Consider the following 14,083-nt stretch of genomic DNA (forward strand, 5'->3'; position numbering starts at 1 on the left):
AAAGTAGATTTTAAAAATTACTGTAAAAACTAGAGAATAACAGAAGATATCACTTAAAAGTGGGCTGGCCAGACGGCAGCCACTGGTGACACGTGGCTATAGAGCACCTGTAAGTGTAGAATGCATACCGGATCTCAAATAATGTACAACTATCTCATTAGTAACGTTAAGTGTTGATCACATGTGGAAATGATACTATTTTGAAAATGTTGGTTTAAATAAGTATATTATTAAAAATAATTTCACCATTTTGATGTGATTGCTGGGAAATTAAAAACGACACATATGGCTGGGCTGGCATTTGTGGCTCACATTGTATTTCTATCGGGCAGCACTGCATTTGAAGGCCAGCAGAGGCTATGCCACCTCTACCACGATCCGGGCGCAGCCCAGGCTGCAGGCACGCCTCGCCTCTGCTGCTCCCCTGAGGGGCCGTGGCCCTGGCTCCTTGGGACCCCTCGCATGGCTCACTTGGACCTGCAGGGATGTTGACCAGGATGGCTTTGAATCTTGAATTCAGTTTGGAGAAAATGGCTATCGTAACAATTTAGAGACTTTAACAATCTGAATATGGCATATCTTTCCAATTATTTCAGTCTCATCTAATTTAATTTCTCTCAGCAATACAATCAGAATGCTGTTGATTGTCTTTTGTTAAACATATTGCTAGTTATTTTATGTTTCTTGGCATTGCTATAAATGGGGTTTTTTAAAATTTCATTTTCCAATTTTTTCCCGCTAGTATATAAGCATACATTAGAGTTCCCTATATTAAGCTTGGATCCTATGACATTGCTAAATTCATTTATTAGTTCTAGTAGCTGTACTGAAACAGAGCAGGACCCTATGATCCTTGCCCGCTATGTCCTCCCCCTGACTTTTGTCTGTGGAAAAACTTTAGCCAAAGAATAAGTTTAACCAGAGAAGTGAGAACAGGCAGAAACAAAGGAAAACAGTCAAAGGAGACCAAATAATAATAGTTTAATCATTAAGCATAGTCAAGAACCTTTAGCTCCTCCTTGAGGGCTAGAGATAATATTCTGAGCCACATCCTGTGAGCTGTCTTATAGATACTGAAACCCACACCAGGTGGAAGAAGTTAACTACATGATGACCAGGCTATAGCCGTGACATAAGGTGTCACACTTCCGAGAATTGGCCTCAAAGAAATGGGAACAAACCGACCCTGGAACTGAAGATTAACTGTAACTAAAACAATCAAGATGACGCTGGTCAGACCACCGATGACCAATTTCAAGATGACTGTCAGAGCTGACTGTATTGTTTCTGCCTGTAGCCCCCTCCCTCTGTCTAGAAAAGCTCTAGCCCCCTGATTGTCGGGGTGGGGTGGCGGGGAGAGTCAGCCTTTGGACAGGCATCCACCCTCCCCCCCACCCTGGTTGCCAGCCTCCAAAATAAAGCAAACTTTCCTTTCCACCAACCTGCCCTCTTTATCGGCTTTTAGGGGGCGAGCAGCCAGACCCCACATTCGGTTCCAGTTTTTGGCGCCCAGCGTGGGGCTAGTGGGGCTACTGCGGCTACTGCAGGCATGATGGCTTCTGTGCTCTTATGACGTCTGGCTCCCCTGGGTTTTCCAGAGTAGAGTCATGGCCATGACAACGCACCAGGATGGTTGCGATGAGCCTGTTGCTCATGGTTGGCTAGTCCCGAGAAGGGGACTTGGGGGATGTTTCTAGCAGCTGCCAAAACCATTTGTTTCGAGGATCCTCCCTGTTTCTCCCTTCCTCGGCACTGGCTGCCAACTTACGCTTTTCCTTGGTGGAACGGCAAGATGCATCTGGACAAGCTGACGAGCTCCAAGACCACGTAAGTCCACCAGTGTGCACCCGGGCCACCTTCCCATTCGTGAGCGCTAAGTGCTATTTGGGCATTCTTGCCAATTGGTTCTGACGTCTGTCTACCATTGAGGACCATTTGTGTTGAGGAAGTGTTTGTTTGGGACTCCTTACCGGTCATCCTCTGAAGAGGATTTGTGACGGATCTGCCTTTTGGTGCGTGAGTGCGTATTCCATCTGTGTGATTGATATCTTCGTTGTCCTGTGTAAAATGGGAAATTCAGGTTCAATCCATTCGAAAACTTTTAGCTATAAAATTATGACTAAAGAAAAAGAAAGATGATTTTTTTTACCAATGTATGGCAAGAGTATTCTTTAGACTCCCGAGAAAATTGGTTAAGATGAAACTCTTTTGAAATTCCCAAACTGGTTCTTTTTGCATATGCAGTTAGAGAAAGTTAGCTTGATAAAATACTGTTTGCAGAATTCTGACCCTGAGAAAACAAAAATATGGCTAGGAGAACACTTGAAGGTAACTCTTATCATGTCCTTGAAGTACAAAAACGGCCCACTTTGCCTAAGACTTCAGCCTTGGGTTAACTAGTAAAACTTCAAGCCAAAAAAAAAAAAAAAACAGGGAAAAAAAGAAGCCTTTTAAAATTGAGTGTGTAAATTTGACTATTTGGATTGTTATTCATAAACTGATAAGTTTAATTGCAATGCCTAATTCATGAAATGTAAAAAGACGAAACAATGAGATCTCTGTTTGTCTGGATGGATGTATGTATATATGTCTCAATATGTGTCTTTGTCTTTGGTTAATTTGTAAAGAGCTCTATTACAAATTGGCTTAAAAAAAAAAGTAAGCCCTTACAAATCAAAGAAATCTAAATTTACCTACTTTTTGTCTTCTTGCAAGGCCAAGAAGGAAAGTAAAGATGTTTGGGTTTCTTAAACACACATCTTGTACCACATTAAAGAGAAATTGTGCTATGAAAAAATACGTTTTTAGAGGTTATGGAATATGTTCTTAAGTTTGCCAATCATAAAATACTGATATAATAAATAGTTCAATTACTTGTTTCTTGGTTTTGTTAAGGTTTTCAAGAGTTAAAAATTGTAATATGTAAATATGATAAGAGAAGCATTTCAGTGTGTAAAGCAAGTAGGATATGTGTTGTAGGCGAAGAGAAAGTATAAAGAACGGAGATATTTTTGTTGAGGAAAAATGATGACAATAATTTTGTCCTACTATGGGTTGGATGGGGAAAAAAGGACAGATTTGTATGGATCCAGAAAGTGATAAAAGGCTTGTGAAAAAGGAACTCTGAGAAAAGAATTTTGTATGTTGTCAGGATTAAGATTAGACTGAATTTAATTAGGTAGATGAATTTTGTTGTAACAGTAAACTGATACATGACTAAATTTGGTTTTCTCTCTCTGTTAAGAGAAAAGAATTTTCTCTAAACTAATTAGGATTATTTGGTATGTTAAATTATATGGAAAACATTTGATAACTTTCAGATCATACTTTTGAACTGGGTAAGAAATTCACAAATCAAAATTCTGATGGAAAGCTACTGTTTTGTTTCTAACCATACTTTTGACCCCGATGCTCAGAATGGAAAAAACTGTCTAGTGAGGTTGTCACAGAGTATAACTACTCATGATGTGTATCACTGCTGGCTCTAAGTTTACTGCTTAAAGCATATGTACAATGTTTGTGTGAGAATTGGATATAAATGATAAAATGCATGGTCTATAAAGCGTTTCCCGATTAACATACCTCTGAGCCCGTCCATGATATCTGATTAGTTTTCCCCCAACGTGGACAACTAGGCAAATACATAAACAAAAAGAGGCCTAGCACTGAGGGACATGAGTGGACCCAGAGCAGGCAACTGAGCCACTCTGGCAACGGTGGAAAAATATATTGAGTATCAATACTTTCTACGGAAAGAGTTACAATTAAAAGGGAAAAATGATGGAGGAAATTTTCACATATTGAGGTGTGAGGAAGTCATTCTGGCTTATACATGATTTACTTGGAACTTTAGGCTAACCAAAACAGCCTGTTTATGGCCTATTAAACATGCACTGTACATTCTGCTTTAACCATTAAGAAAAAATACATTCAGAGAATAATACGAAGATGCATTTTGATTATTATCTTCATTGTAAAATGTCTACTAATTTTCAAATGTTTCTCCAGGTACTATGACAGAGTAATCAAGGAGAGAGGTAATGTTCTCATAATACAAAATATTGATGCTAAGCATGGAGCTCGAGATTATTTCCTTTTCTGTGTCCATTCCCCAAATTAGGCAGGACTGTGCCCCACTTCAGCAAGAAGTAGCCAAGAGCAGTCGTCACCCCATTCCCTCAAACAGTTGGGGAAAATTGAAACAGAAATGGAACTAAACCCGAGCCCCTCTGCCAAGTTTCTGACTAACCCTCTACCCAAACCTTCTTCCCCTCTTGCTCCGCACCCATCCCTCCTCAAGACTGAGGAGTACCAAAGAAAAGGGGCTTGAAACGGAGCAGGACCCTATGATTCTTCCCCTTATGTCCTCCCCCTGACTTTTGTCTGTGGAAAAACTTTAGCCAAAGAATAAGTTTAACCAGAGAAGTGAGAACAGGCAGAAACAAAGGAAAACAGCCAAAGGAGACCAAATAATAATAGTTTAATCATTAAGCGTAGTCAAGGACCTTTAGTTCCTTCTCAAGGACTAGAGATAATATTCTGAGCCACATCCTGTGAGCTGCCTTGTAGATACTGAAACGCACACCAGGTGGAAGAAGTTAACTACACGATGACCAGGCTATAGCCGTGACATAAGCTGCCACAATTCCGAGAATTGGCCTCAATGAAATGGGAACAAACTGACCCTGGAACTGAAGACTAACTGTACTTAAAACAATCAAGATGACGCCGGTCAGACAACCACGTGACCGATTTCAAGATGGCTGTCAGCGCTGACTCTGCTGATTCTGCATGTAGCCCCCACCCCTGTCTAGAAAAGCTCTTGCCCCCTGATTGTCGGCCGGGGGGCGGTGGGGGGAGTCGGCCTTTGGACGGGCGTCCGCCCTCCCCCCAACCCCGGTTGCCAGCCTCCAAAATAAAGCAAACTTTCCTTTCCACCAACTTGGCCTCTTTATCGGCTTTTGAGCGGCGAGCACTTCTGGTTACAGTACTGCAGAGTCCCTGAAATTTTCCACATAAACAATCAGATGATCTACAAACAGGGCCGGTTTTCCTCGTAAAGAAAAACTCAAACAACAAAAATAGTTTAGAAAGAGAAAGGAAAACATTTGAAAATGTACTTCTCAAAGTTCTATAAAAGCACTGGAAAACCACAGGTATCTTTTACATTCTCATTACATTATCTGCTAGTATTCTTTTGGAGGAGTGAGACCGCAGGAAGCCCACCGTTCTGTTTTGTGGCGTCAGGATACTGAACAGAGTTTTCTGGCTTAAGTGGTTGAGGAAGCCAGTCAGAGCTATGGATCCCAGTGGTGGTGGTGTGAAGAAGGGGTCAGTGGAGATGGCTGGTGTCTTAGTAAAAAATACCACAGGCTGGGTGGCTTATAAACAACAGAAATTTGGGGCGGGGGGTGGATAAATTAGGAGTTTGGGATTAACAGATAGAAACCACTATATATAAAATCAACAACAAGGTATAGCACAGGGAACTACATTCAGTATCTTGTAATAAACGATAATGGAAAAGAATCTGAAAAAGAGTATATATGTAGAAAGCAAAATCACTTTGCTGTACACCAGAAACTAACACAACATTGTAAAGCAACTATACTTCAATAAAATAAAATAAACCAAACAAACAACAGAAATTTATTACTCACAGTTCTGGGGGCTTGGCAGTCTAAGTCCAAGGTGCTGGTAGATTCTGGGGAGAGCCTGCTTCCTGGTTTCTAGACGGCTGTCTTTTCTCAATGTCCTCACATGGCAGAAGGGACAAGCTAGGTCTCTGAGGCCTCTTTTATAAGGGCACTGATCCCATTCGTGAGGGCTCTTATGGCCAAATCACCTCCCAAACACCCCACCTCCAAATACCATCATCACCTTGGAGATTAGGATTTCAGCATATGAATTTTATGGGGACACAAACATTCAGACCATAGCAGCTGGCTTCCAGTGAATCAAAGAGCCAGCACTGTCCCTAGAACACCCCGGTTTAGAAGGAAAGCCTTCGTGTATAACATATTAAATGAGGTGGAAAATCTGGGCGAGAATCCCGAACGACACAGGCATCCTGAGGCCTCCTCAGCCACAAAACTCAACGTTCCGTCATTCTTGTGCCGGGGCATGTGAGTCACAGGCCCCGGCCTCCCTGGGATCTGTTTCTCAGGCCAAGAAACAGCGGGGGTGGACTGGACATGAACTCCTATTGATGGGTATATGCTCCCTACATTCCAGAAATACCAAGACCAAGATCCTTCTCTCTGCTCTCAGGCATCCCTGCTAAGCCTTTCTGCGAGTTCCTAGCCTCCTGCACTCAAGTCAGTCCAGCTCGAGGCTGTCCATCTCCCTCTGGCTACATCTTCCACCTCATTTCTGCCATGGCCCACACCCACTGCAGCCTTGATCTTTCTGAAACACTGAGGGTCAGACAGATCCCCCTGTTGTATGCTGGCACCTTGGCAGGCTTCAGGCAACTCACTCAACTCTTTTTCCTTTGATCAGAGACTATACACCTTTCCTCTTAGATTCACAGAAAGCAATAGTAGACACAAATGGACTTCACTGTTTTCCTGCCTCTATACAGACTGATGGGACCACATATATTCTACCTTGGACAAGCCTGAAAACAATAATAACAACAGAATATATTTCACTGTCCCTTTGCCTCTCTTTGAAAGTGGAGGATGGATCAACAACAAGGTCTTACTGTATAGCGTAGGGAACTATATCCAATATCCTGTGATAAACCATAAAGCAAAAGAATATTTTAAAAAATGTGTATATATACGTATAACTGAATCACTTTGCTGCACGGCAGAAATTAACACAACACTGTAAGTCAACTATACTTCAATTTAAAAATATTGATTAAAAAATGAAATAAAGATTAAAATTGAGGAAATCAAGCAAAAGAGACTAAGACAAAAATATCACACATATAAATAATATTGGAAATGAGAACAAGTGATCTATAAAATGAAAGTGATGAGACATCTATGAATACCTTTTTGCCAATAAATTAAAAAATAGATGAAATTGAAAAAAAAAAAGAAACTGGAGGGGATCCCAGTTTTCACTGAGTCGCCATTCCCAACAGAGCCTCCATCCTCTGTGCTATGTGAGCAATTGAGAGGTCTTCTGCCCGTGACTATAGTGTCGCCGCCACTCTTCCTGTCCCTCCAGTGGCTGGCCTTTCCTCAGGCTCTTATTACTGTGCTGGACCCCTCCAAGCCATGGCCACTCTCACAGGGGCCTCCCTAGTTCCGATCATGGTCATTATCACTCAGAGGGCAAGTGTTTGGTGAAAAATTCCTCAAGAGATGGTTTCTCCCCTTGTGTTGCTGCTGCCCCCTCGAAAGGACTCTGGCTTGGGCTCTTCTCAACCCTTGCCAATGACTGTGGGCCTGTGGCCAAAACATCTGCCAACTCTCAAGAGCCCCTCCCGCTCTCAAGAATGTGGAATAAGGGTCCACTCTCCCTCACGTAACCAAAGAGCCATTTTCCAGAGACATCCGGGTGGAGTAATGGGCTCATTGTCCTACAACCGACTGTGCTCTTCTATCTGACCCTTAGTCAGTCCACCCCAACCCCCAGCTCCCCAGGCCAAGCAACTGTTGCTTTCCTACATATATTTAGAGTCTGAGCACATTAGGTGGGTGGCTCTCTGGGCTCTTGGACCTTTGTGAGCCTGTCTGCTTGCTACATAGAAGAAAAGAACAGATCGAAAACTTAGCGCGGAGTGAGTGAAATGCTCAGTGTGTGGGTTCACTAAAAGACACCCATTGCCCCCTCCTCCCCCCCCCCGCCGTGGCATGTGGGTTCTTAGTACCCCACCAGGGATCAAACTCGCGCCCCCTGCAATGGAAGCACGAATCTTAACAACTGGACCGCCAGGGAAGTCCCCATGCCCCCTCCTATATAATCTGTTGGAACATTTCAATTTCCCATGGTGCCTTCCTGGATTTTTGGCGACTGCAAGACAGCCCCTGGCTATCCATGCAGCAGCATGAGTGGTGTGGCTAGGACACCCCTGACGAATGGGTGCCCCAATCTTATCGGGGCCACCCTCACAGATATCCAAGAAAATGGGACATGCAGGACTCGTTCTATGAGGGTGCTGTCTGCTTCATTCCACGAAGAGGAAAGTGGCAGATATGGGGGAGCCCTGCCCAATGTGTTCGTGACGCAGTTCTCCCTCCTCCCTCACCACCTTCAGACTCCTAAGCCCAACCTCTACAAAGGGGTCAGCTCTCCAGCTCATTCAAAGCTCTGTCTCCTTAACCTGTGACCACACACAGTGTTTCCCTTGGATGCAAACTTGGTAGTGCCTCCCTGATGGATGAGTGGGTATTGTTTCACCTTCCAAAGACTCACCCTTTCCGTGTATTTACTCTCAGATCTCTCTCTCTTTCAGATATGCTCCTGGAAAAGAACCAGATCTGGGGCTTCCCTGGTGGCGCCGTGGTTGAGAGTCCGCCTGCCGATGCCGGGGACGCGGGTTCGTGCCCCGGTCCGGGAAGATCCCACGTGCCGTGCAGCGGCTGGACCCGTGAGCCATGGCCGCTGAGCCTGCGCGTCCGGAGCCTGTGCTCCGCAGCGGGAGGGGCCGCAGCAGTGAGAGGCCCGCGTACCGCAAAAAAACCCCAAAAAACCAGATCTGCCCACTTCCATGAAGAGGTAAGTGACTGAGGGGGATTCAAAGAGGAAATCTATCAAAGGGGAGAAAAAAGAAAGAGCAGCCACCAGATGTGACAAATGGGCAACGCCATGGATTCCAGCCATGTCCCAGGCGCCCCTGACAAAATATTCCTCCTGTGGCCTCTCTGGATGGAGCTCCGTTCATGAGATTTCTTCTTAGATGATAGTAATGGGCGTCCTTTGAGGCACTGGCCTCACTGGCCCCAGAGTCTCCCTCAGGCTCCAGGCTCAGGACTCAAAACAATTGGGCCCCCACTATAGAATTTAAAGAATCTTTCATTCAAAAATACATACATACATACATACCTGTCGAGCCCTGTGCAACTTCCCTACCTGACCTGACCAGGCCATGACGGCTATCTCCGCCCCTTGACATCTGTACACTGAAGGGCAGTGTGTCTAATTCCCTAGACTTCCTGGGACCTTGCCTTCTCAGGCCCTCACAGCGAGTGTAACTATGAGGAACCTCAAAAAGCAGTCAGAAAATACGATTCTGTCACAGAACCCTAGGAGTCTCACAGAAGTAATTCACCGGTGCCAGCTTTTGAGCACGTCCCTGTGTTCCCCCGGCCCATCCTGGAGACTGGGGTTTCCTCTGTGATAGCCAACCAAAGCTTCCTGCTGGAAACCCTGGTCCAGAGGGTCCAGACCCTGCTTTGATCATCTGTAATCAATTTCTTGCTACCAACCTTAGTGCATAACTTTGGGTTTGGAGTTTTTCCTCTTACGAAAAAGAAGCAAACCACGCCTCAGAGGTCGTGACTCGGTTTCCCCCTGTATTTTGCTCTTGACTGTCTACTTGACAAGAGAGGTTCACAGTTTACACCGAATGGACAGAGCCCACAGTCGCCTGAGGTTCTGACTCCGGCACTGGGCTTCAGGAGCTCCCCCAGGATTGAGCAGTGGGCAAGGGCTTTTATAGATGGAGGGAGCGGGCTACATGTAGAAACAGCACAGTCAGCTCTGACAGTCACCTTGAAATTGGTCACGTGGTTGTCTGACCAGCGTCATCTTGATTGTTTTAAGTACGGTTAATCTTCAGTTCCGGGGTCGTAGCAGATGGGGTTCCCTCATTGATATCTACAAAAGCAATCTACTCTCGTCCCCTCTCTGACTTCACGATCTCAAGCCCCATGAGATCTTTTTGACTGACAGACCCTGCATGAGATTCTGCCAGTTCCTTGGCAACGCATTGCCTCTTAAATCAAAGAGATGAGACTCTTTTGCTGGGGCAGCACCTGCTAGCGCTTCACCACGATTGTCTCTTTCTTCTTCTGAGTCCAACCTTAGATTTTATTTCCTAGCCTCCTTGAAAGTTGTGTGGGAAGTTGTGTACCACAGCCAGATCTGGCCCGCAAATCCTCTCACTCGCTCCTCAGCTATTCCCTCCTCTCTGACTGGTGCTCACCGGAATGGAGACGATCGTGGCTATTTGGGAAGCTGTAGACGGGAGAGCTGGCTCCTGAGTGACTGCGTGGAGGAGAGCCACCCTCAGACCCAGAACACAGCTTGCCTGGTACGTGGGTACGAAGCAAAAAAGTTGACTTTATCATTTGGGGGGTCTGTGTGTTACAGCAGTTTAGCCTACCTTAAGAAATACTTGTAAAAACTCACTTTTGCTCAGTTCTGTACCCATGGATGCCCCAGGCATGCTTCTCAGGCTTCTGGCCCCGCTGAGAGCTCTGCAAAAATGTCACCCTTCCGAACCCGTGATGGAGAATTCTATTGTTGGAAATATTTTCACTGATGATGGTGATTAGCCCTTTCGGGCCTTTAGTCTAAGGCAACGGACTAATTGAATTGAATCCAAAAAAGATTCAAGCCCTTCCCAAGTGGGAAGGGCTCATTCAGAGTCATCAGAGGGGGGCAGGAAAAGGAGACTAATTTTTTTTTTTAATTTTTAATTTTATATTAGACTATAGCTGATTTACAATGTTGTGTTAGTTTCAGGTGCACAGCAAAGTGGTTCAGTTATACATATTCATATAGCTATTCATTTTTGGATTCTTTTCCCATGTAGGGTATTACAGGGTATTGAGTAGGAAAAGGAGACTTCAGATTGCTGTGTCCTCAGTTGTGCCAGGAAGTTTTCAACTTGAAGGCTCTTTACCAGAAATGAAGGCTTTTCACTTTTTTTTTTTTTTTTTGCGGTACGCGGGCCTCTCACTGTCGTGGCCTCTCCCGTTGCGGAGCACAGGCTCTGGACGCACAGGCTCAGCGGCCATGGCTCACGGGCCCAGCCGCTCCGCGGCATGTGGGATCTTCCCGGACCGGGGCACGAACCCGTGTCCCCTGCATCGGCAGGCAGACTCTCAACCACTTCGCCACCAGGGAAGCCCAAGGCTTTTCACTTTACATTTCATTTTTAGTATTAAAAATTTCAGCATGAGGAAGACAGTGGCGGATGGGCCGTCCAGCAGCCTGTGTGCCTGACTCAGCTCCCTCTGCCAACTCCCTGACTCCAGATACCTGACTCTGGAAGAACGTAGCCCTGGCTGTGACCGCCCCTGCCCTCTGCACTGGATCAGTCTGACTGGTTGCCCAGCACCACACAACCTGACATTGCCACGAGTTTGCAAACCTCTCACTCCTGAGTCAGGTGTCCCAAACATTTTATTCTGGACTCCTAATTGGTGGAGACGTACAGCCTATGTACACACATCCAGAAGCCTCTCAAATACATCCACATGTTCCCTGTAACCTTCTCAGTGCCTCTAGCAGGAGAGGCTGTGATCATCTCTCTCACCTGAGGGTGTCAAAGACTTGGTGGGAAAAAGCTTCTAGTACAGGGACAGAAAGGAGGCACCCGATATAAGGTCACAGACGTCCCAGCCTTTATCAGCTCTCGTGGCCACCAGGACACCTACTCTTGCCCTTGAGTGCTCTGGCCACAAGTCACTCTAACTTGTCCCAAGGACAAAGGACCTGTTCCTGGCTAGGCCATGGTAACTGCATATGGTGCCCTGCCACCACGTTCCCAGCCTTGTTCCGAAAATCTGCTACAGCAACTTCATTGCACATTTGTTGTGTTTAACTAACAGCTTGGAGGCTGCCTTTTTAAAGACTACAAAACAAACACTTGGAGATCCTAACTCAGATCCTGCCAGTTTTTGTCATTTTGCATTTCTCTCTCTACCGGGACCAGGATGCCATACAGTGAAGGTGATGGGCAATGAGAGGCAGCAGTGTGAGTTGTTCCTGACTACGTCCCACGATGTCCTTCCGAAGCAGGCAGGCCTGAAGGTATGTGTAGACCACAGTGAGGTGGAAGGTGGCAGGTGGAGAGGTACTTCCTGAGCCCTGAGTAGGAATCAGTTCTCCAGACAAACTCTGTTAGCTTTTGAGGAATATTTGACCTCTTAATTGGCACACACACACATTTTCCTTTGGACCTGAGTGGGGTTACTCTGTGTAGCTTGAACTTATTATTTGCCTAGACATCAATTTGGGAGACATCTTGGCTCCAAATAATTTCCCCGTTCAATGGGAATGTACCCCTTTCCAGGGATCGAGTTCCTGCCCCTCACATCAGGGCCCTGAGGCCCTTGCGTATTCATCCAAAGGTAAGCATCTAATGTAAACCCGTCCTATCGCTGTGTTTCCCAAGGAGTTTTCAACCGATGATGGGGAACGGGGAGCATTTTGTCATCGTGGGGAAAGGCAGACATTCTCTGAGCCCCCATTCCTAGCCACTGCCGTGTCAAAGAAGCGGGGAAGCAACGAGTGCAACCCTGAGAGAAAAGCAGAGTCAGAGTACTGACACTCTTTGAGTCCTTCCTCTGGTTTTCCCTGTGTCCCAGCAGCAGCTCTGGTCTTCTTATGGTTGTGTAAGATGCCCCAATAACTGGTCTCATATATTTTTTTTCTTTTCGCCTCAGCTGGTTGGAGTTTGGTTTCTATGGCTTACAGTCAGGCCCTTTTTGCCTTCTGTATTTATTCATTTCTTTATTTCCTTATTTTTGAAAGCTGTACATTTTATTTTATTTTTGTCCACACCACACAGCTTGCGAGGTCTTAGTTCCCCGACCAGGGATCGCACCCGTGACCCCTGCAATGGAAGCGCAGAGTCGTAACCACTGGACCGCCAGGGAAGTCCCTGCTTTCCATATTTATTAATGTCTATTACAGCTACTGTTCCTTTTGAGAAACAGCTTCGTGAAGAGATTTGTGTGACGAATCAAAATCATGGCCTGCTGCCATGATTGTGTGCCACTTACGCTACATTCAGAGTATGTGTTGTCGTCTAATGTGGTTTTGGTGCAAATTCCTACCAGGCTAGGGCAGACCTTATAGGTGGTTGTGGCTGCCTGGGTTTAATCACTGAGGGAACAGGTAGATTTTCAGATAAGACATGAGAACTGAGAAATCAAACCTTAGGTGATGTATCTGCTGGGGCCTCGCTCTTTGGTGTCAGGACTTTAAACAACCCAGGAGACTTGAGTGTGTTCCTTGGTGGTGGAGGGAATGGTGGGAAGAGGGCCTTTGTTACATGGAGTATGCTCAGGACCAATGAGCAGTGCTTTCAACCATTTTTGATCAGGTCCCACGTTAGAACATTTTACTTATATTGTAACCACACACACACACATACACACACACACACACATATATAAGTATTGTTTTGTGAATTTTTTTCTTTTGATTAAATACATGTGTATATATAAACACATATACATAATCCAAAGAAAACTTCACAAAACAATACTTACATTTATGATGTACGGCACACTCTATTTTTTATTCCATTTCTGTAAAAAATGTTTCTAAAATTGATCTTACAACTCAGTAGTTCTCAGACTTTTGGGTCTCAGGACTCCCATACATTCTTAAAATTTGAGGATACCAAAGAGGTTGTGTTTATGTGAGTTATAGCTATTGATGTTTACTGTATTAGAAACGAACAATGGGAGGGTTTTTTTGCTTTTGTTTTTTGGCCCCGACCAGGGATTGCACCCGGGGCCACAGCAGTGAAAGCACCGAGTCCTAACCACTGGACCACCAGAGAACTCCCTGAGGGTTTTTAAAATACAAGAATACACAAACTCATACCCTATTACCTGACAGAGTAATGGTATCACCGCGTGTCCTTCAACCTCTGGAAAATGCCACTGTACACTTGAGAATGAGAGTGAAACAGGCAAATGAGGGTTTAATATTATGATGAGAATAGTTTTGACCTCATGAATTCCCTGAAAGAGTCTCAGAGACACCAGGTTGCCTGGACCACACTTTGGGAATTTCTGTACTAATAGGTTGTGACCCAGACTTTGAAAAACATGAACCTAGAAAAAGCCTAGACTGATTTGGGACAAAGTGAACCAGTCAGTCCAATTAGCTAAATTTCCTTCTCCATGTTTCCTTCTTGTTCTTCCTGAGAGAGGAGGGT

The sequence above is a fragment of the Monodon monoceros genome, unplaced genomic scaffold (genome assembly GCF_005190385.1).
Source record: "Monodon monoceros isolate NGI ecotype Baffin Bay Population unplaced genomic scaffold, NGI_Narwhal_1 Super_Scaffold_22, whole genome shotgun sequence".
In the NCBI taxonomy this organism is placed as follows: Eukaryota; Metazoa; Chordata; class Mammalia; order Artiodactyla; family Monodontidae; genus Monodon; species Monodon monoceros.